General features: G+C 32.7%; 1 long non-coding RNA gene, 5 other non-coding genes and 8 pseudogenes across 7 annotated transcripts; 13 read left to right on the forward strand and 1 right to left on the reverse strand.

The window, feature by feature from the left end:
* Positions 1-2,399: 2,399 nt before the first annotated feature.
* LOC146952687 (U4/U6 small nuclear ribonucleoprotein Prp31 homolog pseudogene) lies at positions 2,400-3,446 on the reverse strand (annotated as a pseudogene). Its single transcript, XR_015024697.1, has one exon. The product of XR_015024697.1 is annotated as a U4/U6 small nuclear ribonucleoprotein Prp31 homolog pseudogene (transcript).
* A 15,024-nt stretch (positions 3,447-18,470) lies between these two features.
* LOC146952688 (uncharacterized) lies at positions 18,471-27,192 on the forward strand. The gene is made up of 2 exons (XR_015007283.1): positions 18,471-18,825; positions 26,781-27,192. It is a non-coding gene; the product is annotated as an uncharacterized LOC146952688 (long non-coding RNA).
* Positions 19,430-19,511, forward strand: LOC146952689 (small nucleolar RNA R160; annotated as a pseudogene).
* On the forward strand, positions 21,057-21,136 carry LOC146952690 (small nucleolar RNA R160). The gene has a single exon (XR_015025280.1). It is a non-coding gene; the product is annotated as a small nucleolar RNA R160 (small nucleolar RNA).
* Positions 21,340-21,416, forward strand: LOC146952691 (small nucleolar RNA R160). Its single transcript, XR_015025278.1, has one exon. It is a non-coding gene; the product is annotated as a small nucleolar RNA R160 (small nucleolar RNA).
* Positions 21,888-21,969, forward strand: LOC146952692 (small nucleolar RNA R160; annotated as a pseudogene).
* LOC146952693 (small nucleolar RNA R160) lies at positions 23,221-23,306 on the forward strand (annotated as a pseudogene).
* Positions 23,477-23,554, forward strand: LOC146952694 (small nucleolar RNA R160). Its single transcript, XR_015025276.1, has one exon. It is a non-coding gene; the product is annotated as a small nucleolar RNA R160 (small nucleolar RNA).
* On the forward strand, positions 24,197-24,278 carry LOC146952695 (small nucleolar RNA R160; annotated as a pseudogene).
* LOC146952696 (small nucleolar RNA R160) lies at positions 24,612-24,695 on the forward strand (annotated as a pseudogene).
* Positions 25,004-25,085, forward strand: LOC146952697 (small nucleolar RNA R160; annotated as a pseudogene).
* Positions 25,552-25,635, forward strand: LOC146952698 (small nucleolar RNA R160; annotated as a pseudogene).
* On the forward strand, positions 25,809-25,886 carry LOC146952699 (small nucleolar RNA R160). Its single transcript, XR_015025277.1, has one exon. It is a non-coding gene; the product is annotated as a small nucleolar RNA R160 (small nucleolar RNA).
* Positions 26,056-26,133, forward strand: LOC146952700 (small nucleolar RNA R160). Its single transcript, XR_015025275.1, has one exon. It is a non-coding gene; the product is annotated as a small nucleolar RNA R160 (small nucleolar RNA).
* Positions 27,193-27,277: the final 85 nt, after the last annotated feature.

Here is a 27,277-nt window from a genome sequence, read left to right on the forward strand (position 1 = left end):
GGTTAGACTTATAACAAAATTTGATATAGATAGGCTATAAAGAGATATGAATAGGAGATAAGGGGTATCATGTGTAGCTTAAGATCGATTTTTGGAGGGAAACCTTATGCCCTTAACATCAAGGAGCTCCTATCCGTTCTTTTTCTTATCAACTTGGGTTCATCACTAATTTGGGCTAAAGAGATCTAAATTGGTTCAGATGTCAGACCAAGAAATACCATGATCAGAAGTCGAAGTTTTTACGTGGACGATTCTTGTATAATAGATAGAAGTCTAATCTTTTACAACTTTAGGAGAGATTACAGAATATTGTCCAAAAGCTAACCTAGTATTTCATTTTCCTATCAGTTGTAGGCTAAAATCTTGTCTGACGTTAACTATGACAGCACCTGAAAGTGGCAGCCACAATGTCACATTTAAATTATTTACAAATCCATCCCTTCATCATCCCAGTTTGATCTTTCCATCAATTGCATTTAATAATCTGTAACAAAACAGTTGATGTGGTTCATTCACCACATGTGTAACATTAAGCCATTGAAGTTGCCTTCATCACTGTCACATTAAGCAATAACTTTGGTTATAAGTAACTCACTAACTCATAAGAAATATGTTAAGACTTGGGAAATGGACACCCGCCAAAATATTCATAACAATTAATGCTAGTATTTTGAAAAGATAAAATGACACTTATCTTTACAAACATGATGACCCTCGGTTCTTAGCCACTTTTGCAGCAAGTTTGCATTGACCTACTGAAACACGAAGCCTGCCACTGCCAGCCTGACCAAGCATTCCATAACCCGATTGGCTTTGGTTAACTTCCTCTTGTCTGCCATTGTATACTTCTCCTTCATCATCCTTGTTGGAGTAGGCCCTAATAGCCAATCTATATTGAGGGTTTGGCTTTGTATCATGATATTGATATAAATATATATATATATATATATATATATATATATATATATATATATATATATATATATATATATAGTGAAAATATAAATTATAAGGCATTTCTTTATTGATTTTGTTTTGTTTCAAAATAATAAAGTCCCTAGAATAGTTAGTCCGTTTAATGGAACATTAAGTATAACTTAATTGTGAGACCCCGTTAAACATAAGGAAACTATTCTAAAAGTATCCGTAGTCAAGCTTTATTGAGAAGTGGGATATCATTAAAGCATAAAGACTATTATGTGGGTAGACTGATGATCACATCTCACAGATCATGGATAAAGAGTTATCAAGTCTTCACATAGATATAAATATTAGGAGTAATATTTATATTGGATTGACCCGCCGTGAGAATACTACATAGTAAGTTATGCAATTGTCATAAGATATTCTCACAATGATAATAGTGTATATCGCTCTTAGACCTAAAACCACTGTGATCCCTAGATGTGGACTCAAGTGCTTTGTTGCCATTCTAACGTTGTCTGTAAAAGGATAACCATAACGTTGGTTGATGGGTACTTGATGAAGCATGCTGAGGGACATGAGTGTCCTAGATGGGATTTGTCCCTCCTCATAAACAGGAGATATATCTTTAGGCCTCTTGATGAAATATGACTGTAAAACTGCATGGCCATGCCGAACTAAGTCAATATAAGATATTGGACTTATTCGTTATTCAGTATATTTTGGAATCAAGGAATATAAACATTGATCTATACAAGGGTGACAATATCTATGCCTTGGGATCAATAAAGATATCGAGACAAAGGAGTAATTGTACACATAAGTATTATCATGGAAAGGTTTCGTCAGATCACTTGACATTCTTGTCACTTGGGTAGCAATGATGTGTTGCTAGATACCGCTCATTGTTTATAATATTAAATATTAGATTTAATATTATTGCCAACGTGACTAGAACCTATAGGGTCACACACAAAGAACAGTCAAAAGAGAAATATATAAGTATGACTTATATAAGGGGTGCGTTTAGTAAATAACGCTAATTAGTTAGCAAAATTACTAAACTCGTTGTTGGGCTCACTGAAGCCCAATAGTGACTTATGACTTGCAGAGCACACTAGAAGTTCTATAAATAGAACTCTGGTGCTGAAGTTTTTGGTTACACGTTTTGAAGCAACCCCTTTCTTCTCTGCACTTCCAATTCATTGGCTAGCACCGAGTTTTGGAGGAGCATTGTTCGTGTGGACTTGCTAGAGGCTTTGCTACCTGCTGCTTGCTTGGCTGTGATCGAGATTCCAGTTTCCAGTTCCAGCTTTCAGATTCCACAGTTCAAGGTAACAATCGAATCACTGATTCATGTTTGAATTTCGTAATGATCCAAGGAATGAAAATCGAAAATTTTCCGCTGCTTCTACTCCATTCTTCTATTCGATTTTCCTTCAATCCTAAGTCTACGACCACCTCTTTTCTTCTTTTTAGGGTCGGAAATCAGGCACTGGTTTGGGTCGCTTAGCAGGAGGGGGTTCTTGCCACTTGTCAATTTTAGTGAGGATCTCATCTTTAAGAGTTGTTCCAATTTTCCCGGACGGGTCCCCATGTATTAAGTCTACTCGTGAAGCAAGGGTAGATTTTGCGGCTAAGAGTCTGTAAGCTTGCATCCTTAGAGGTGGAGGTGTAGTCTGAATAAGTTGAGTTTGCTCTAGGTAACCAACATGGAATTGCGATGATGCAGAAGAGAAGCCAGCAGGATTTATTTGTTTGGATCCGAGAAGTTGAACATTGCAGGCAGGCATGTTTACAAGAGAAGATAAGCCACCAGCTGTTACAATGAGTTTAGCTGCTACTATAGAGCCAACAACAGCAAAAAGATTAGGGGCAACGTAACTAATTCTACTTTCTACCAAATCAACAATTTTGTTCTTCAGTGAATCAAGAGCAATGGCTAGATCGCAAGCATCGATTATGTTGTTAAGTACTTCGTTTGGAAGTGGCTTCCCCGATGTAGTTGAAGATGTAACTGACACGACCATTATAATGGATGAGGGCAAGAGCCCTTGTAAATCAAAGAGAGTTGGATCGATTTGATTTCCTATCTTCTTAACGACACGAGCATAATCAACAGGATGATGTACTATCGACTCAAGTTCTGGAAATTTCAAGCAATATTTGTTGCGAATAAAATTGTGCACGATAACAATTTCATTCTCAATTTCAGTTGACAAAAGATTACACTCCATAATTAATTTGTATCCTTCGACTCCGACATCTGAATCAGCTTCCTCAGCTTTCTGTAGTTTTAGTAGGATATCAGTATATCGCTGGCGGCTTCTGAACAAATCAGCAACGTTAGAGTTTAGGTCACCAACAAAATCAAAATCCACATCATCATCATCAAGTTCAAGTGAGTTGAGGTCGGTAAAGAATGTGTAATCGGGTGTAGCCATATGAGTAGAGTAGAACGGATGGGATCAAACGGAAGAAAACGAGTGAAAAGGATGTGTAGCAATCGATAAATAACAGAAATTTGCTTTGTTTCTTTTTGAAAGACTTGTTTGATTTATTTGTCCTTTTTATACCACTATTGGGCTTCTTTTTTTTATTAGTTTATTGCGTTTTTTCTTTGAACCAATCACTTACAATTCCAATTTTGTCCTTTTTATTATTTAACTTTTTCACCCATACTTATTCTATTTTCTTTTGATATTTCCAACAATCTGAAAGCAAATTTGGTCCCTCCATGCCCTCATTAAATTGGATGGTTGTATGAGAGTTCAAAATTTGCCTTGAATATTTGGGGAACAAAATTTGACCCATGGTTGGACACTTGGACGCACACTTGGGAAAAAATTGTGATTTTACGTGTTTCGATCGAAAAATCAAAAATAAATCGAGGTTTAGCTAGAATGCTACGAAACTTTGCAAATCCTCTATATATGTATTTTTATAGAGGTGTCTGCAAAAAAACAGCTCAAAATTCAATTTCTAGGTAGATGTTTTGGTTTTTAGAATTTTTTCCTCGTTAAAAATTCATATTTAATCCATCACTTTTTGTAAAATTCTAATTTGTTGTAATAGATGTTTTTTTGTCCTAAACATGCCTATAAAAAATCGTGAAAAAATTCAACCTCTTGCTCACTTTTCCTAACTACAATTGGGGGTAAAACCGTATTTTCCATGTTTTTTTAACAACTTTTATGGGAAAAGCAATTTTCTTTTATCAAATGTCGGCCTTTTTATAAACATTTACTTGAGGTTATTAGGGTTTGATTTATAGATGAATTGTCCAAGTCTTTTACTTCGCGAGAATGCCTATTATTTTGTCAATGTCATTATTTAGTCGATGAATTATGATTATGAATGATGACGAGAAAGAGTTGGAGCAACACATTTTGGAAGGAAAAAAATATTTAACCTCAATTGTGAAGGTTTGGACATATATATCGATGCAAGACAAGTTTCGTAAAACGATAGTAAATCAGATCAAGCTATTTCAAACTGTAGTTTATTATGACGAAACATTACGGTTTTGTTCGATGCATCTAGCTTATCCCAACTAGTGGGATAAGACTAATCGTCGCTCTTTTATTTCCATGCAAACAAAGTACTATAACAATAGTTTCTCCAATTAAGAAATCGGCATCATTGTTTTGACTAGAGTTTATGGGTATGTTCAAAATCCACCATAATTTGGTTATACCTCTTCCATGTTGGTTAGGGAAAATGGACCATTCTTGCAATGGAGAGACAGAAAACATCAATAAAACTTGAGAAAAATTGTTTAGTTTTCTCCTACTAAAGTAAAACTTAAAAGAGCATAACATGAACTTCTCTAAGTATTGTAATAACAATCGTCAGGTATCTTTTTTAACCATGAAACATCATTCACTTCTGACATATATGTATTCTTCCAAATTGCCTTTGAAACTAGGGTATGTTCCGCCTGATGCTGCATTGTGGGCACTTGTATTGCTTTATGCTCTCAGCCTTTGCAGGGTGATCTTCACACATTTCCCATGGTACCACCTCTCACATATATCACATATATTCAAACTTAAAATTACAACTTACAATGTTTTTAAATACAATAGTCCGCTTGACAAGGTTGAGCTCAAACGACGTGTCTACTTATCAATAAACTACCAAGCTTAACTCAATTGAACTCTATAAAACTGGTGTGTGACAATTGTCGGCTACTAATTTGTGTGTCGCTTGTCTTGTGAAGAATTTGAAAATATTTGACCAAAAGCACTTAAATTTGTGTGATAGGTTGAAGTGGAAGCCCATGGAGTGGTGATACTAGCTACTTCTATATTAAATGTTGTTGAAGCGACTCAAAATTGATATTGGAAGTTCTAGACAATCGTGGCACAATTGGAGGCAACGTGACACAATTTGGTGATGCTGGGAGCATGTTTTGGTTAGTCAAAAATTGCGAAACGATTTGTTAAAATCGTGGCACGATTGGGACATGATTGGTTGAAATTTTGGTGAGATTGAGTTGATGATAGCATCAATATTGTGTATGAAACTGAAAATCGCAACACGATCCAGGCAAACCGTGGCAAGATTTACTCGGGATTCAGATACTATATAAGCATTACTTAACCCACTTGCATGTTGGGTAATTTCATGAAACTAAAGGAGGGGACTTTTAGGGAACTTAGAGGTTAAGAGTTGAGTGTCTATGTGTGAGATTCTTGTGTTTGGGAAACACTTGGAAACACATTGGGTGAGTGAAAATCATTGAGTATCTTGGTCACGGAAAGAAATTCGGGTAAAAATGTATAAATTAGGATTTCTCTTGGAGTGTTTGTTGAAGATAATTTCTTGCAACCCTTTTGTATCTCTTTGTAAAGAAACTATTTGATAGTGAAGTGGAGAAACCTCTCTCCTCCAGACGTAGACCATTGTTGGGCTGAACTGGGTGAACAAATCTTTGTTTGTTTGTTTCTCTTCTCTCTTTATCTTTATGTTTTAGTTTTGCTTGTGGTATGTGCTTCAAACTTGGTTACTAGATAAGATATAGGTTTTTTGTTGTTGTTGTTGTTGCTGCTTAAAGTTTTGGTTACTTTGATTATTGGTTACTACTTCCTCTAACGTCACACATCTAAGTTTTTTTTTTTTATATATGTGAGATTTGAGTCTGAATTCACAACGAACGTACGTCTTAAATTTATATTTTATATTGCTCTTTTATTACAGCTCTAAATATTCTTATTTCCCTTGTGTCCCCACTTTTTCTTATTAAAAAAATGACACATTTCACTTGCCATGTGTGCCCTTCTTAACCTTCTTCTCCCCTGTCATGTGAAAAATTCTGTCAATTTATTTATCTCAATAAAAAGAAATAGGTGGAGTTTTATTAAACTTTATGAACTGAACATTCATAAAGTAAATTAGTCAAAATTCGACACGAAAACATGCATTACGATCTAGGAATTATGTGAAATCTAAACCATTAAAAGATAAAAGGATGGGAGAGTTTTATGATTATATTTTTTTACTATCCACGCCAAAATATTTTAAAAAAAAATGTTAAAGAAGTTTTATCCAATATACTTATACAATATTTATACTTTAACTATACGTTAGGCAAATTGTATCTATGGTTCCTTAACTTAATGATTTTATATTTTATCTTTTATCTTTTTTTGCATGCCATTTTTTTTTATGTCATTTTGGACCTTTTGGTTCGGATGTATATGAATTTTCAAGTTTCAAATCCAAAATTTGTATACAAATACGGGTGAAGGACCATAAATTTAAAAGTTGGGCATTCACTTGAAAATAAAATCATTTATTTGAAACTTGAAAATTCATATGTAAATGGACAAAAAGGAGTAAGATGGCGTGGAAAAAGTCAAAGGACTAAATTGTTACCTGAAATTATGTTAAGGGACCACAAGAATAATTTTTCCTATACTTTATTCGTATTAAAAAAACTAAAAACATACTTTTGATATTTGAAAAGTATGTTTCTTTGCAATTTCTGAAACTGTAACTTTTAATTATTTCTTAATTAATGGATTTTAAAAAAAATGATGTGGCAACGTGTGATAGGATATGATTACGTGAAATTCATAAAATGAAAAGTTCTTAATGGATTTACAAAAAAATTGACGTGAATTTTTTTTGATGATGTGGCAACGTGTAATAGGATACGATTACGTGGAATTCATAAAATGAAAACTATAAAAATGGTCAAAATTAGGGTAATTCACCACAACTTTATGTCTCTTTTCGAGAACTCGTTCTATTCATTTCTTCTTTTCTGATCTTCTATACCTTTAAAAATATCAACAAGTATAGTTTGATCTTTGAGTGGGACATCGAGGAAAAACAAGTTTCCTTTGTGTGGATGTAGAGTATGTATGAGGATGTACCACCATTGAAATATGAAACGCAAATTCTCGAGATGTATTATCTGGAGGGTGGGTATCATGTGTCTTTTCTTATACTATTATTTATGTATTTGGTTGTTCATATTATGTTAATTATGTTTTTCTTTTTGTAGAAGATAGTGAAATGTAAGTTGTTCATACCAGATGATGAATTTGACGCATAAACAACACCCACAATGGATGTTTCATACACAATGGAATATTCAACAGTAAAATAACAAGAAGTTTAGATGGTATCCCAGTCAACCTTAAATTGCAATTTTGCTGGTACATCAATTACACCCGCATCTTAAAGCATCTACAGTGGAGCACCGACTATGCCTTAAAGTGAAACTCAGGTAGACACATAATTATTTTACATTCTCTTAATATGAATATATAAAAAAAACTTGGGATGGTAGGAGAATCTGTACCGACAGATAAAATCCATCACGATTGTGAGGCATATAGTTTAATGGATATCCACAAGTAAAATAAACAGATATTTCAACTATCTGTTAGTTGGTGGATTCATATTTGAATTTAATGGTACACGTGTCTGCGGGTATCTAAAACCATTAATAAATTAATAAAATTACTTAAATAATCCATATTTAATATAAAGAGGTTTGCCTAAATAAAACTTTTGTAACGGTTGATGAAAAACTATTTATATTTATTTTGATTTTCATGGGAACTATCATTATTATTTTTTATTCGATGAAAACTATTATCCGGTAAAAAAGGGAAGGAAATGAATGTAATGCATTTTGCTTTGATTATAAATTTTATGTTAAATTAAGAGTGAAAAGCATGGATATTTTTGTGTTAATCTTTTTTTTTCGGCCTTCAAAAGAGGGTAAAGAAATTCTAGGTAATTAAAAAAAAACTATTTTTTAAAAATATATTATCCAAGGATATCTACAAATGTCCATGGAGATATCAGAATTTGGAAATTATCCATTTAACAGATACCCACACATATATCATATTTATCCAACAAAACAGGCTTGTGTATCTACTATCTATACCCACATATACCAATTGTCATCCATATAACCATTGTTCAAGTGATTTATGATTTGATTTTTAATTTTTTAATAAAATTTTTGTGGTTGGTAGAGTGTTGCAAGTTCATCCTTGTAATATATTTTTGTTAATTTCGATTTGAGCCACCGATAGTCATATATTTTAATCTCATAGTTTGTCCGTACTAAACTATCAAGCAAAAAACCCAAAATTAGGAGGGGTGAAATTAAAATTGTTTCTCGAAAATTTCTTTTTAATCTTTTTTAATTTTCCATTAACTTTTTTAATTGTTATTTATTGCAAGTTGTCTTACTTTAGAGGTCTCAACATGTAGTGTTAGCGTTGTGTCTATGATTGCGCTTATTGAAAGGGCATTCCACATTTCCAACAAATAAAGGTATATGTTAATTCATCTCCTCATTATGAAACTTACAAAGGCTTGACTCATTTATATGTTTATCATTGTTGATATTGACTTATGTGAAAAATGTGAAGATGGAGGAAAGTTGGAGAATACATTTGCCACTCCTGTTGCGCTAGGAAGTTAAGTGGCAATGACGACACTGGTACTTTTATGGGCAATGAATGATATAAACTTTTTTTTTGGTAAATCAATTTATATTTTTTTCCATCATCATCACCAACTAAGAGAAATCATAAGCATTGTTAGTTTTAAATATGTTGCGGAACAAATTTGGTGTGAGGTTTTTGAGACACATTATTTGACTAGGGAAAACCAATAACTAGTTCTTCAAACAATCTACAAGGTTGTTTGAAGGACAAAGTGAAATTTGACAAAAACGATCCATGCAATTATAAAATATGAAGAAGAAAGAGTAATTTCAACAATGAATGTCATGCTGAATGGTGAACCAATAACACCTTACTCATTGAATTAATTACCCGAGACAACATTAGGTTGACTTTTTTCATCATAAATACAACATTATGATCATCCACAAAGAAGATATCCTGTAGAAATAGGCATTCATCCACCATGGTGGCCATCAGAAAAAGAATCATGTTGGAATGAAATGAAATTTACCAAAGATCTCCGCCCACCACCATACATGAAACAACATGATTTGAAGAAAGGTTTGGATGTTTGTGTTTTAACTGATGTTATTAAACATGTGTCTCTTAATATTCAGAAAATTAGGAATATTGTTAGACATTTAGGAAATTTGCAAGATAAAGTCAATGCTAAACAAACAACTATTTGGGTTTTTTTGTTATTAATTATGAGTTAAGAATTGATAGAAGAATGCATCATGAATTGTTCTTAAATAAGAAAAATTTAAGAACAATTCAGGATACATTCTTCTATCAATTCTTTCCTCTTAATTAATAACACCAACCCAAATAGTTGTTTCTTAAGTGAGTATCTTGCAAACTCGTTAAATGTCTAACCATATTCCTAATTTTTTGAATTTAGGAGACATATGTCTGATAACAACCGTCAAAACATAAACTTTCCAGACCTTTCTTCAAATCATGTGACTTTCTGTAAGGTGGTGGGACAAAATCTTCACTATATTCTATTTCATTCCACCATGATTCTTTTTCTGATGGCCACCATGGTGGAGGAATGTCTCTTTCTAAAGGATCTCTCATTTGTGGTGGATCACAATGTTGCATTCATGATGATAAAAGTGAACCTAAGGTTGTGTCAGGAAGTTCATTCAATGAGTAAGGTGTTACTGGTTCACCATTCAACATGTCATTCATTGTCGAAATTCGTCTTTAATCTTCATGATTTGCAATTGCAACTGCACTGTTTGTTTTTGCCAAATTTTACTTTTTCTTTCGACCAACCTCCGTAGTTTGTCTAAAGAACCAGTCATTGGTTTGCCTTGTCAGGTACTATGTCTCAAAGACCTCCTACCAAACTTGTCCTTCAACATATTTAAAGGTAACGGTGCTTAGGATATCTCCTAGTTGAAGATGACATTGAAAAAAATATATAAATTGATTTACTAAAGTCGGTATCGTTCATCACCCATAAAAATAACATTGTTTTCAATGTCATTTAACAGCCAAACATAATACTGGTTGCAAATATCTCCTTCATTTTCCAACTATCACTTAGTGGAGATTAGATGGTTTAATTATATCCTTTGATATTGTCGTAATGGTATATACATGTATATAGTAGTTTTTGGACATTTAAAGATATTACTAGTCGAAATTTTTTAAAAATAACATGAAAGTGTTATCTTACCATCATTCAGTATTGCAATGATCAAAACCATGAAGGGTGCAAAATCAAATTTCAAGAACAAAGCAATAAAATAATGCAAAAAGTTTGATTGTTGAACAAATTTATATTGTGTCAATCACCATTTGTATCGTTGTAAGTTCTGAAATTAGTTTTTAGCGAAAATGCGTCAATATTTAAAGTTTAAACGCTCGAATTATATACTTTATTTGATTGGCTTTTCATTTTCGTAGTTTGATTTTTTATTTATTACGTTGATCTGCAAGTTCGATTTTTGCATTGTTCATCATGAACTTGGTTATTTTCATATTAAACGATGGTAAGTTAATGTTTACTTGATCTATAAATTATTTTCTTTCTAATATGTTAAAACTCTTTTCCTTATGCTATCATACACATTTAGGTATCATTACGACTATATCAAAGGATAGAGTTAAACCATCTCCAATACCAGACAGTTGGAAATTAACTGAGATACTTGCAACTGGTGTTGTGCCAGGAAGTTACATGGCACACGACAATAATATTTTTCTGGGCAATGAAAGATAAATACCTTTTTTATGGTAAATTAATTTACATTCCTTATTTTACTCAATATCATCACCATATAGCAAAAATTCTAAGTGTGAATCGCTTTCAATATGTTGGAGACCAAGTTTGGTTTAAGGTCTTTGACATATAACCCTGATGAAACGATGGTGGTTTTATACCTACTGGTCAGTATAAAAATCGAAACACGAATTTCTGTAACTAGGTCTCATAGTAGGCCTTTTTCCGAAAAACTCGGCCTTTTCCTACTAGGGGCTTTATAACTATCATAATATTTTTTTTTGAAAGAAATAGAAAGTTTAGACAAAATCGCGGGTATTAAGAGAAGTTTATACAAAATTTGTCATTAAATATGATTTTTCCGTAAGTAAAAGTTTGGAATATACGATGTAACAGTCAATTATGCATTGTTTATAGCTAGATATCTATTTGTTTGTATGATAAAGTTATGTTTGAAACATTGCTCGTACATTTATCTATAACTTAGATGTCTGTCACTATAAGTATTGTTGAATTTTATTTCAATACGTACTTTTTAAATAGATTAAAAAAAGTAATAAATATATCTAAAGAGGTATGAGATCTAAGATTCAAAGAGGATAAAGATATTAAATTAGTTAATATGAATTCCCCAAATTGACCCTATGATATTGGTAGGTACCAACAAATATGTAAATAAACTGAAATTGTTATAAATATATTATAGTGGATGTCCACCCACTATACTTACCATGCTCTTCTATTTTCCCTATAAATAGGGTACTTTGTAATAGAAACAGAAAAGAGAAAATAATACAACTTCTCTCACTTCTCTCTCTTTCTCTTCATTAATCTATATTTTATAACACGTTATCAGCACGATTGTTTCTAACCGGGAGTTTACACTACTGCTACGTATGTTACCTATACTCATCACTTTAATATCACTACTTAATATTGCTATGTATATCATTTATCTTTATCATCTTAATATTATTATTATCTGCCCCGGTTATAGAAAACCGGCAATTCGTCAAGTGATTTATAACTAGAGTGGCTATTATTGTTATTATTACTTTACTTCTTATTATAGAAAACTGGCAACTCGTCAAGTGATCTATAATAAGTATGGATATTATTATTTAAAGTGGTGGTCTAAAACCCCATATATACTATATTATCACGAAAGATAATTTCGAGTAGTGATACTAACTTTTATATTTAATGGAGGTCTAAAACCCCATATATACTATATTATCACGAAAGATAATTTCGAGTAGTGATACTAACCAAAGTTATGCGATCCTTTCATACCAAAGTCATGTCCTTAATGTGTGAAAACTATATTTTATGTCATGTTTTCAAACTGCTCCACCGCAAGCTATGTGTGTTCTCTGCAACAATCTATACATAGCTGAACTATTTCAAAGGAAAAACTAAGCCATGCATTTAATGCACTATATAGAAAACTTGACAATTGTTTGTTGCAATTTTCTTTTTGACTGGAGCATGCACCATGTGATGTTGCAATTTTCCTTATTGAAAAACTCATGTGTTACTTCTTTTCTTTTGTCCGCGTGAAGTTTTTTTTTTAGCATTTGACTGGACTAAAAAAATGGTATTGCAGACCATTTGAAAAATCATGTCCTAACTTAGATGATATTTAACGCTTAAAATATTTTTCTCATTATTCAACGGTTATGAACAGTGATTTCAACAGTCATGAACAGTAATTTCAACGGTCATGAACGGTGATTTAACGGCTATGAACAGTGAATTTAACGGTAACAATAACGGTCATTTTTTATAAAATTCACTCTATAAATACCTCACCTTCATTCATATTTTTTTACATCTCAAAATATTTACCCATACTTACAAAATGGCTAAAATCCTTTTTCTATGCATCACTCTATTTGTGGTTATTGTGTTCTTCTTCTTTTTCACTCATATTGAAGAATTAGGAGAAGATTTTGTACTATTAGCAATAATTTTCGTTTTACCATTATTAGTCTTTGCTTGTATTATTACTTTTTATTTTCGTGGAGGATTAGATTAAAATATTATATTATCATGTTTTGTAATCATTGCTATTAAATAAAATGGTATTTTTTTTTTCGTCATAATATATATATATATATATATATATATATATATATATGTATATTTAATGATGATTATGCTCTTCTGTATTATAGATTGAATCATGTCGAACCTTGCAAAACTTGATTTTGAGGCTCTTAATATTTCTGGAAATAATTATCTGGCTTGGGCTCTAGATGCCAAAATTCATTTAAATGCCGAAGGGCATGGAGATACAATTAAAGAAGGAAACAAAACAACTGAACAACAAAAGGCTAAGGCCATGATATTCCTTCGTCACCACCTTCATAAGGATCTAAAAAATGAATACCTTACTATAGAAGATCCAAAAGATCTTTGGGACAATTTAAAAGAAAGGTTTGACCATCAGAAAACTGTCATCCTTCCTAATGCTCGTAATGAATGGTTATATTTGCGTTTACAGGACTTTAAGTCTGTAATCGAATATAACTCGGCTGTATTTAAGATTACTTCTCTATTAACACTGTGTGGAGAAAAGGTGACTGATGCGCAGATGTTAGAAAAAACATTCTCCACTTTTCATGCATCTAATGTAATCCTGCAGCAACAATACCGTGAAAAGGGTTTTAAAAGGTATTGTGACTTAATATCATGCCTGCTTGTGGCAGAACAAAATAACGAGCTTTTGATGAAAAATCACTCGGCTCGTCCCACTGGTAGTGCTCCATTCCCAGAAGTGAATGTAGCAACACATGATCACTATGGACAAAATCGTGGTCGTGGCCGTGGTCATGGTCGTGGACGTGGACGTGGACGTGGTCGTGGTTATGGAAGGGGACGTGGTTTTGGTTTTAATCGTAATCACGATGGAGATTACAAGAACACATACTCTCACCAAAACAAAAACACATTTTCTCACCAGAAGATGAAAAATGTTGTAAAGAATGATATTGGTCAAAGCAGCAAAAGTAATGAGAGTATTTGCTATCGTTGTGGAGGAAAAGGTCATTGGAGTCGTACCTGTCGTACGCCAAAACATCTTGTTGATCTTTACCAACAATCACTTCAAAATAAGGATAAAAGGGCTGAAACGCACTTTGCATGCGAAAATGATGAAGATGATTATGGTAATATGGAAAGTATCCACTTAGATGCTGCTGATTTCTTTGTTGATCCTGATGAAAAGATTGACCATCTCATTAGAGATGAAAATATCCAGGAATATAACCCCACCTATAAAATGTTTAAGAGTACCTTTTATTTTCTTATAATAAAAGTGTTGTATGATATGTTTTTATCTAATGATAATAAAAGTTTTACAGTCTTATGTTGTATCTATTTGTTTTATGTTATGTTTTATCTGATAATAATAAATGTTTTTATAGTAATTCTTATATTCATACTTATCTCTTATTTGTTCATTTTTAGATAGAATGAGTATTAACATTAACCCCAATAATGGAGATATGTGTCTCGCTGATAGTGGAACAACTCATACAATTTTCAAGGATAAAAAATATTTCTCTTCTTTTCTAAAGCAACAAACCGGTGTTAGTACCATATCTGGAAGTTCAAAAATAATTGAAGGCTCCGGAAGAGCTAATGTAATATTGTGTGGAGGAACAAATTTAAACATTGAGAATGCATTATATTCTCCCAAGTCTCATAGGAATTTATTAAGTTTCAAGGATATTCGTCTAAATGGATATCATATTGAAACAAGAAATGAAGGAAATATTGAATATCTTTATATAACGAGACATCATTTGGATAAAATAAGTGTAGTGGAAAAGTTACCTTCCTTTTCCTCTGGTTTGTACTACACTTATATAAGTGCAATTGAAGCACATGTGATTGTAAACCAGAAGATTACAAATCATAATAAATTTGTTGCTTGGCATGACCGGTTGGGACATCCCGGGTATATAATGATGCGAAAAATAATTGATAATTCTTGTGGTCATCAATTGAAGAACCAGGAGATTCTTCAATCTAATAAATTCTCATGTACCTCTTGTTCACAAGGGAAATTGATAATCAGGCCATCACCAACAAAAGTTGGAAGTGAATCTCTAAATTTTTTAGAGCGAATACATGGTGATATTTGTGGGCCAATACACCCACCATGTGGACCATTTAGATACTTTATGGTTTTAATTGATGCATCAACTAGATGGTCACATGTTTGTTTATTATCAACTCGCAACCAGGCGTTTGCGAGATTGCTAGCTCAACTAATTCGAATAAGAGCTCATTTCCCTGATTATCCTGTCAAGAAAATACGACTTGATAATGCCGCTGAGTTCTCATCTCAATCATTTAATGAATATTGTATGTCCATTGGAATTGACATTGAACATCCCGTAGCACATGTTCATACACAAAATGGACTTGCGGAATCATTTATCAAGCGTATACAGTTAATTGCAAGACCACTTCTCATGAGATGCAAATTACCCATTTCCACTTGGGGACATGCAATTTTGCATGCTGCATCATTGATTCGCATCAGGCCAACAAGTTATCATAACTCCTCCCCTTTAGAAATGGTTCTTGGTCGAGAACCTAATATTTCCCATCTAAGAATTTTTGGATGTGCGGTGTATGTTCCAATTCCTTCACCACAACGCACTAAGATGGGTCCTCAACGAAGGTTGGGAATATATGTTGGATATGAATCTTCATCCATTATAAAGTATCTCGAACCAACAACAGGAGATTTATTTACAGCTCGATTTGCTGATTGTCATTTTGATGAATCAAATTTCCCAATATTAGGGGGGGAGAAAATGCAGCTAAAAAGGGAGATCAGTTGGAATGAATCTTCATTATCTCATCTTGATTCTCGAACTAAACAATGTGAACTCGAAGTTCAAAAGATAATTCATTTGCAAAGTTTATCAAATCAATTACCAAATGCATTCACTGATCCAAAAAGTGTGACTAAATCACATATACCAGCTGCTAATGCTCCAATAAAAATGGATGTCCCTGTTGGACAATCTAAAATTGCAAATGAGTCTGAACCACGCTTGAAGCGTGGTAGACCAATCGGTTCCAAAGATAAAAATCCTCGAGCAAGAAAAGGAGCAAAAAGGGAAGATGACCCAAAAGAGGATATAGAAACTCTAAAAGAGTCTTCTGACATAATCAATATTTCAGTTCCAGAAGAACCTAATCAGATATCTGAAATACCTGAAAATCAAGAGATCTCAATAAATTATGTCACCAATGGAATACAATGGAACCGAGATGAAGTCAACCTTGATGATGCTTTTGCATATCATATAGCGTTAAATGTGATAAATGATAATGATGATCAAGAACCAAGGTCTATTAAGGAATGTAGACAAGGCAAAAATTGGCCAAAATGGAAAGATGCAATTGAAGCAGAATTAAATTCTCTTAATAAGAGAAAAGTTTTTGGACCTGTTGTCCGAACACCTAAAGATGCGAAGCCAGTTGGATATAAATGGGTGTTTGTCCGAAAACGCAATGAGAATGGTGAAATTGCAAGATACAAAGCAAGACTTGTTGCTCAAGGGTTTTCCCAAAGACCCGGAATTGATTTTGATGAGACATACTCACCTGTAGTTGATGCAACTACTTTTAGATACTTAATGAGCCTTATAGCTCATGAAGGGCTCAATTTGCACATGTTGGATGTTATTACAGCCTACTTGTATGGCTCACTTGACAGTGACATTTACATGAAACTCCCTGAAGGATTTAATTTGCCTGAAACAAATAATTCAGGATCTAGGGATGACTACTCCATAAAATTATATAAGTCTCTCTATGGGCTAAAACAATCAGGACGCATGTGGTACAATCGCCTCAGTGAATATTTGCTGAAGGAAGGATATAAAAATGATTCCATTTGTCCATGTATTTTTATGAAAAGATCTGGAAAAGAATTTGCTATAATTGCTGTCTATGTTGATGACATAAACATTATCGGAACTCCTGAAGAGCTTCCAAAAGCCATAGATTGCTTAAAGAAAGAATTCGAGATGAAAGACTTAGGAAAGACAAAGTTTTGTCTTGGATTACAAATTGAGTACCTAAATGGCGGGATTCTTGTGCATCAAGAAGCTTACACAACAAGAGTGTTAAAGCGATTTTACATGGAAAAATCTCATCCATTATCTACTCCAATGATTGTTAGATCACTGGATGTAAAGAAAGATCCTTTCAGACCTCAAGAAGAAGATGAAGAAATACTTGGTCCTGAAGTACCATATCTCAGTGCAATAGGTGCATTGATGTATCTTGCTAATAATACACGTCCCGATATATCATTTTCTGTCAATCTATTAGCAAGATATAGTTCTTCACCTACACAAAGACATTGGAATGGGATTAAGCATGTACTTCGTTACCTTCGAGGTACAATGGATATGGGATTGTTTTATCCTAAAGTACCCAAACTAGAATTAATTGGTTATGCAGATGTAGGTTATTTGTCAGATCCTCACCATGGTAGATCACAAACAGGTTATTTGTTTACAAGTGGAGATACAGCAATTTCATGGAGATCTGTGAAACAGACAATAACAGCAACATCATCAAATCATGCGGAACTTTTAGCATTACATGAGGCAAGTAGAGAATGTGTTTGGTTAAGATCCATGATTAAGCACATCCAAAAGAATTGTGGTTTATCCTCTGGAAGAATGGATGCAACAATAATTTACGAAGATAATACAGCATGCATCGCTCAGTTGAAAGAAGGATACATTAAAGGAGACCGAACAAAACATATTTCTCCAAAATTCTTTTTCACTCATGATCTTCAAAAGAATGGTGAGGTCAACATTCAACAAATTCGTTCGTGTGATAATCTTGCAGATGTTTTTACAAAGTCACTCCCAAGTAAAGTTTTTGAGAAACTTGTACTAAAAGTTGGTCTTCGTCGTCTAAGAGATATTTGTCTTCATGAGGGGGAGAAATAAATGTATTCTGCACTCTTTTTTCCTTCACCTAGGTTTTATCCCATTGGGTTTTCCTGGTAAGGTTTTTAATGAGGCAGTTCACACTTAAAAGGATATTGTACTCTTTTTCTTTCACTAGAATTTTTTTCCACTAGGTTTTTATTTTAGTAAGGTTTTAATGAGACATATCTTCGGTGGACATCCAAGGGGGAGTGTTATAAATATATTATAGTGGATGTCCACCCACTATACTTACCATGCTCTTCTATTTTCCCTATAAATAGGGTACTTTGTAATAGAAACAGAAAAGAGAAAATAATACAACTTCTCTCACTTCTCTCTCTTTCTCTTCATTAATCTATATTTTATATCAGAAATGAAAATCTCCTCCTTAAATTAACCACCGCTCCCTCATCCTCCTTAGCCACCGTGAGTCATCTTCACACCGCCGCAATCGATGCCTGTTGGTTTTGAAATCAACACCATTAGATGTCTCTCATCTTCATCTTCAAAAACCACCCATTTCTTTTCCAGATGGGTGAGATTTGAAAAACCCTAATCACCACATTCCATCTTAAATTTTTGCCAATATGAACCTCATTTTGAGAAACGAAATTGATAATCCTTTTCCTCATTATGTCCGCAACAAAACCCCTAACTCTATTTCCTGATTTGAGCACTTTCACAAATAATCACCGCGCCGGAAATCATCTCTGCTGCGTTAGAAAACGTGAACAGAAAGAGATATGTGAGTAGCTTATTTACTTAATGACAATTTTATTTAAATAATTTTTTTTTGCTAAATGATGAAGTAATTTTTATTGGGTCTGAAATTGATGTAGATCTCTTGTTTCATACGCACCTTCAAAGGTTCATCTTTGTTGATTTGAATTTGATGTATCAATATGCAATGGTTTGGGTTGTGATATGTAAGATAAATACAGGATCGAGTTTTTTTAAAAATAATTGTAGGCACCAAATTTCTTGCATTAATCTGTCAGATTATACGAGCATGGTGCAACATAAAATTTGCTCTAGTTTTATCATATGCTTTATTTGTGTTTATAAAGTGAAAAGTGAAATAAAGCTGGGCATGACATTTGGGATTATAATCCTACTTTTCTAGAGAGGGATATTCTTTAAAGGCTTTGTCTAACACGCACAATTAAGTCGGTCTTGCACCATGTACAAGTTAAAACCGATCAATTTGGTCATAACTTATGTAAGTTAACACAACTTAGTCACTTAATTTATTAATATATACTATTATACTTGTTTCTTAAGTACTAAGCTGAGCGATCAAATTGCATTAACACACACTATTACGTACTTGAAAAGTTTTCAATCAGCAAAGCGAAATGGTGAAGCGAATTGTTGTCTGAAACTGATGTAGATCTCTTGTTTCATACATGCCTTCAAAGTTCTCTGATTGCTTTGCTTTTATATTTACATATATTGTTCAATTCGACATTCCCAGGTTTTCCTCTCTTTCGTTAATATAGGTTTTCAAGTTTTGTTTTCTTAATTAAATCGTTAGTTCTTTTCACCCTTTACTACAATCTGTTGGTTCAGTAAGCACAGGCATGAAGCTTTAGAAACTTGTTTTATGTCAAGACCTTTATTTCCTTTTATTTCCTCCTAGTAGTTATTTGATAGTTTGCTTTGTGATCCTATATCTGAATGTCATGTGGATTCTGAATTTAATGTTCTTCAAAGTTCTCTGATTGCTTTGCCGGTTTTGTTATTAGCAATTGTAATTTACCCTTTTTTTTCAACTTCTTTTAGGCTCTTGAGCCTGAAAATTTAAAATTATATTACCGGTTCAATTCAATTAGACACTTTACATCAAGTTAATTTGATGCAACTCGAGACCTTATGGTTTTCCTAGTTAATTTGATGCAACCGGAGACCGAATGGTCTTCCATATTGAAAAAGTTAAAAGAATGTTATCAAGTGTTAAAAATAGAACCCACATAAGTTGTCCTGGTGTTATTGGCTTGGGACCTGGGAGTGTGCTCCTCCTCGAGGTCTTAGGTTCGATTCTCTCCAGTGTCAATTTAAGTGGGCTAATTTAGCTTCTTAAAAAAAAAAAAAAGGTGTTAAAAATAGATTCGATTGAGGGGTAACCTTGGCGCAACTGGTAAAGTTGTTGTCATGTGACTGTAAGGTCACGGGTTCAAGTCCGGAAACAACCTCTTGTGTAAAAACAGGGTAAGGCTGCGTACAATACACCAAATGGTGGGACCCCTTCCCGGACCCTGCGTATGCGGGAGCTTCAGTGCACCGGGTTGCCCTTTTTTTTTACCACATGGTTCATGGATTTCTAGGATGGTTGCACTAAAATATACTTGATTTATTGAGGACTGTCAGACTAATTTTTCTTCTTTTTGACAATCGATCATATATTATTTTTTGCTGTGGAAGAGATGTAGAATTCTTGTAGAAATTGAGTTTTTCTTTCTCTGCCATCACTTAAACTTGTGTGTCTGACCTAATTGATGTGTTTCACATCGAGTCCCTTTTGAGTGGTTAATTGGTTCCTACTAATGTGGATGCTAATCTTTTTTTTTTGAATCAGATGTGGATGCTAATCTAAACTCTAATTTTAAGATTCAGGTTTGATTTTTTTTTTTTTTTTTTTTTTTTTTGTATAGACCTGTGAAACCATTCCCGTAGGTTTTTTTTTGGTCCTTTGCAACCTCTGGTAGAATTTTCATTCATTGTTTTCAATCATGATGCACCACGTAGCCCCTTGCATTTTAAAGTTTTGTTGCAAGGAAATTACGAGAAGGTTTTATAGGTGCTATATTTAGTAATGGCAATTTAATTTCATGCTTTTGGGTGTAGATCTGAGTTTTTTTTATGACCCATTATGCATATATATATATTTTTTTTTTAAATTGCCAAATTATCTCGGTGAATTTGTTATATGGTACAATGGTTTTTGCAGGTAAATGATTATTACATTTCAACTAGAAAAGTTAAATGAAGTAATTTTTTGGTCTGAAATTGTTGTAGATCTCTTGTTTCATACATACCTTCAAAGTTCTATGATTGTTTTGCTTGGTTTTATATATTTTGATTGTTTAATTCAACCTTTTATTTGTGTCCCCCCTTCAAAGATCTCTTGTTTCAGCTCGTTTTGTTTTTTTAGTTATATTGGTTTGTGACATTGTCTTGTTCAAATATGTATATCTGTTATTTTAGTTGATGTTAAGTATTCATAAAATGTGTCGTGTCTTTTGTTTTTTGTTGAAAGCAGAGCAAAATGATGAGTTTTAAGATCTGAATATCATGTGGATTCCTTATTGAAATGGTCTTCAAAGTTCTCTGATTGCTTTGCTGGTTTTCTATTAGCAACTGTTTGGGTTCTGATATGTAAGATAAAGCAAAGGATCGAGTTGTTTTAAAAATGAATGTAGGCACCAAATTTCTTAGTCTGATGTGCATTAATCTGTCAGATTATACGAGCATGGTGCATCAAAAAATTTGCTCTAGTTTTATCATGCTTTATTTGTATTTATAAAGTGACAAGTGAAGTAAAACTGGGCATGATATATGGGATTATAATCCTACTTTTCTAGTGAGGGTTATTCTTTACAGGCTTTGTCTAACACGCACAGTTAAGTCGGTCTTGCACCATGTACAAGTTAAAACCGATCAATTTGGTCATAACTTATGTAAGTTAACATAACTTGGTCACTTAATTTATTAATATATACTATTATACTTGTTTCTTAAGGACTAAGCTGAGCGATCAAATTGCATCAACACACACTATTACGTACTTGAAAAGTTTTCAATCAGCAAAGCGAAATGATGAAGCGAATTGTTGTCTGAAACTGATGTAGATCTCTTGTTTCATACATGCCTTCAAAGTTCTCTGATTGCTTTGCTTTTATATTTACATATATTGTTTAATTCAACATTCCCAGGTTTTCCCCTCTTTTGTTAATATAGGTTTTCAAGTTTTGCTTTCTTAATTAAATCGTTAGTTCTTTTCACCCTTTACTACAATTTGTTGGTTCAGTAAGCACAGGCATGAAGCTTTAGAAACTTGTTTTATGTTAAGACTTTTATTACCTCTTATTTCCTCCTAGTAGTTATTTGATAGTTTGCTTTGTGATCTTATATCTAAATGTCACATGGATTCTAAATTTAATGTTCTTCAAAGTTCTCTGATTGCTTTGCCGGTTTTGTTATTAGCAATTGTAATTTACCCTCTTTTTTCAACTTCTTTTAGGCTCTTGAGTCTGAAAATTTAAAATTATGTTACATGTTCAATTCAACTTAGACACTTTACATCAAGTTAATTTCATGCAACTCGAGACCTTATGGTTTTTCAAGTTAATTTGATGCAACTGGAGACCTATTGGTCATCCATATTGAAAAAGTTAAAGAATGCTATTAAGTGTTAAAAATAGATGCCATTACACCACATGGATCGTGGATGTCTAGGATAGTTGCACATAAATATACTTGATCTATTGAGTACTGTCAGACTATTTTTTTCTTCTTTTTGACAATCATTTATTATTTTTGTTGTGGAAGAGATGTAGAATTATTGTAGAAATTGAGTTTTTCTTCCTCTGCCATAACTTTAAATTCCGTGTCTGACCTAATTGATGTGTTTCACACTGAGTCCCTTTTGAGTGGTTAATTGGTTCCTACTAATATGGATGCTAATCTAAATTCTAATTTTAAGATTTAGGTTTGATTTTTTTTTTTTTTTTTTTTTTTGCGTAGACCTGGTAAACCATGATGCACCATAGGTTTAAATTCCCATAGGTTTTTTATGGTCCTTTGCAACCTCTGGTAGAATTTTAATTCATTGTTTTCAATCATGATGCACCATGTAGCCCCTTGCATCTTAAAGTTTAGTTGCAAGGAAATTACGAGAAGGTTTTATAGGTGCAATATTTAGTCATGGCAATTTAATTTCATGCTTATGGGTGTAGATCTGAGTTTTTTTTTATAACCCATTACGCATTTTTTTTTCCTTTCAAAAATTGCCAAGTTATCTGTGTGAATTTGTTATATAGTATAATGGTTTTTGCAGATAAATGGTTATTTTGTCTCGGTGAATTTGTTATATAGTACAATGGTTTTTGCAGATAAATGATTATTACATTTCAACTAGCAAAGCTAAATGATGAAGTAATTTTTTTTTTGTCTGAACTTGATGTAGATCTCTTGTTTCATACATACCTTCAAAGTTCTCTGATTGCTTTGCTCAGTTTTATATATTTTGATTGTTTAATTCAACCTTTTATTTGTGTCTATAGTTATATTGGTTTGTGACATTGTCTTGTTCAAATATGTATACCTGTTATTTTAGTTGATGTTAAGTTTTCATCAAATGTGTCGTGTCGTGTATTTTGTTTTTTTGTTGAAAGCAGAGTAAAATGATGAGGTTTTAAGATCTGAATATCATGTGGATTCCTTATTGAAATGGTCTTCAAAGTTCTCTGATTGCTTTGCTGGTTTTCTATTAGCAGCTGTAATTTACCACTTTTTGAGTTCTTTTACGAACTGTTTGAGCTTTTTGGGAAAATTTAATTATGTTTACATGTTAAACTAATCAAAGGTTTCATCCTTGTTATTATTTGTTAGAATTTAGTTATTGTCACATAACATTTACCAAGTTGATTTGAATTTGATGTATTATGCAAGGGTTTGGGTTATGATATTTAAGATAAAGTAAAGGATCGAGTTGTTTTAAAAATGAATGAAGGCACCAAATTTCTTAGTCTGATGTGCATTAATCTGTCAGATTATACGAGCATGATGCAACAAAAAATTTGCTCTAGTTTTATCATGCTTTATTTGTATTTATAAAGTGACAAGTGAAGTAAAACTGGGCATGACATTTGGGATTATAATCCTACTTTTCTAGTGAGGGATATTCTTTACAGGCTTTGTCTAACACACACAATTAAGTTGGTCTTGCACCATGTATTAAAACCGATCAATTTTTATCATAACTTGTGTAAGTTGACACAACTTAGTCTCTTAATTTATGAATAAATAGACTATTATCCATTTCTTAAGGACTAAGTTGAGCGATCAAGTTGCCTTAACGCACACTATTAGGTGCCTGAAAAGTTTTAAATTAGCAAAGCGAAATGATGAAGCAAATTTTTGTCTGAAACTGATGTAGATCTCTTGTTTCAAGCATGCCTTCAAAGTTCTCTGATTGCTCTGCTTTTGTGTATAGACCTGTGAAACCATTCCCATCGTTGTTTTGATACTTTGCAACCTCTGGTAGTATTTTCATTCATTGTTTTCAATCATGATGGACCACTTAGCCCCTTGCATCTTAAAGTTTAGTGTCAAGGAAATTACAAGAAGGATTTATAGGTGCAATATTTACTCATGGCAATTTAATTTCATGCTTTTGGGTGTAGATCTGAGTTTTTTTTATAACCCATTATGCATATTTTTTCGAAAAAATGCCAAATTATCTCGGTGTATTTGTTATATAGGTACAATGGTTTTTGCAGATAAATGATTATATTTCATTCCAACTGGCAAAGCTAAATGATGGAGTAAATTTTTTTGTCTGAAATTGATGTGGATCTCTTGTTTCATACAAACCTTCAAAGTTCTCTGATTGCTTTGCTTAGTTTTATATATTTTGATTGTTTAATTCAACCTTTTATTTGCGTCTATAGTTATATTGGTAATCCTACTTTTCTAGCCAGGGATATTCTTTACAGGCTTTGTCTAACACACACTATTAAGTTGGTCTTCCACCATGTACAAGTTAATACCGATTAATTTGATCATAATGTGTGTAAGTTGACACAACTTAGTCTCTTAATTTATGAATAAATATACTATTATCCATTTCTTAAGGACTAAGTTGAGCGATCAAGTTGCCTTAACGCACACTATTGGGTGCCTGAAAAGTTTTAAATTAGCAAAGCAAAATGATGAAGCAAATTTTTGTCTGAAACTGATGTAGATCTCTTGTTTCAAACATGCCTTCAAAGTTCTCTGATTGCTTTGCTTATATATATATATATATATATATATATATATATATATATATATATATATTGTTTAATTCAACATTCCCAAGTTTTCCTACTAATGTGGATGCTACTCTAAACTCTAATTTTAAGATTTAGGTTTGAAATTTTTTTGTATAGACCTGTGAAACCATTCCCATAGTTGTTTTTGATCCTTGGCAACCTCTGGTAGTATTTTCATTCATTGTTTTCAATCAGGATGCACCACGAAGCCCCTTGCATCTTAAAGTTTAGTGTCAAGGAAATTACGAGAAGGATTTATAGGTGCAATATTTAGTCATGGCAATTTAATTTCATGCTTTAGGGTGTAGATCTGAGTTTTTTTTTTATAACCCATTATGCATATTTTTTCAAACAAATGCCAAATTATCTCGGTGAATTTGTTATATAGGTACAATGGTTTTTGCAGATAAATGATTATATTACATTTCAACTGGCAAAGCTAAATGATGGAGTAATTTTTTTTGTCTGTAATTGATGTGGATCTCTTGTTTCATACATACCTTCAAAGTTCTGTGATTGCTTTGCTTAGTTTTATATATTTTTATTGATTCATTGATTCAACCTTTTATTTGTGTCTATAGTTATATTGGTTTGTGACATTGTCTGGTTCAAATATGTATACCTGGTATTTTAGTTGATGTTAAGTTTTCATAAAATGTGTCGTGTTGTGTCTTGTGTTTTTTGTTGAAAGCAGAGTAAAATGATGAGGTTTTAAGATCTGAATATCATGTGGATTCCTTATTGAAATGGTCTTCAAAGTTCTCTGATTGCTTTGCTGGTTTTCTATTAGCAACTGTAATTTACCACGTTTTGAGTTCTTTTATGAACTGCTTGAGCTTTTTGGGAAAGTTTAATAATGTTTACATGTTTAACCAATCGAAGGTTTCATCCTTGTTATTATTTGTTAGAATTTACAACGTTTTGTTTTTTGTTAAAAGCAGAGCAAAATGACGAGGTTTTAGGATCTGAATATCATGTGGATTCCTTATTGAAATGGTCTTCAAAGTTCTCTGATTGCTTTGCTGGTTTTCTATTGGCAACTGTAATTTACCATGTTTTGAGTTCTTTTATGAACTGCTTGAGCTTTTTGGGAAAGTTTAATTATGTTTACATGTTTAACTAACTAATCAAAGGTTTCATCCTTGTTATTTGTTAGAATTTAGCTATTTTCACATAACATTTACCAAGTTGATTTGAATTTGATTAGAATTTAGCTATATATGTTGTATGTATCAAATGTGAGGACATTTAAAATGAGATGATTTCATTTTAGTGACTCACCCTGCTGAAAACCACCATCACTAATTCAACGACGCTGTTGACCCCTTTATGAATCTTTTCTTGTATGCGATTTTGTAACAATTTTTTAAGATTAGCTCATCAATTCATTCTGTATGATGATCCTTGTTCTGGTTCTTGGGGAGAGGATGCCATCGGTTTGAAGATGCCACATCTAGTTTCTGATGATAGTGAATCGGCAGCCATAGTGAACAATGCAGGATGGGTTTTGAATGTTCTGAATGATTTTGAACTCTATTCTTTTTCTTTCCGTTTTCTGGAGAGTTGGGATATTGGATCTGATTTTGATTCAATTTATTTTATTTTATTAATAACCAAGTCTCGATTTTAACTAATGATCTAATCTTTATGAAGAATTTTTTTGCAGTGGTTGTATTGTACATACAAATTTTGCAAATTCTGCAGCTGATGTGTTTGTAATATGAACTTGCTATTGATAGTACACTAAAGAAGCAAAGTGGAGAAGAAGCACAATGGGATAGGATATTTTGAGTTTGATTACTATTACCAATTTTAAAGTAGCAAACAAAGTGAAGAAGAAATGCATTTCAACTAGAATAGTTATACTTCGTAGAATTTATGATTTGATTCACAACATTATATTGTAATCAAGTTCATTGGGATTGTATTCTGTGTTGTGACAGTTTGTATTGTGATATTGGTTATACCTACTATTGACTAAGATCATCAGCCAACTCTGAAAACCATGAGTTTCGATGACTTTTATATACCTATTATTGGTTATATGTAATTGAGAGCAAACTCTTCCTTTATGTTAAGCCATTGGAGTGTAATTTTCTTCATTGTTATTATACATGACCGCAGAAGTACATTGCTCAAACTCTTGATAAATACCAAGAAAGA

Source organism: Medicago sativa, chromosome 1 (genome assembly GCF_051527215.1).
Source record: "Medicago sativa cultivar Bolivia chromosome 1, Bolivia_mono, whole genome shotgun sequence".
NCBI classification, from domain to species: Eukaryota; Viridiplantae; Streptophyta; class Magnoliopsida; order Fabales; family Fabaceae; genus Medicago; species Medicago sativa.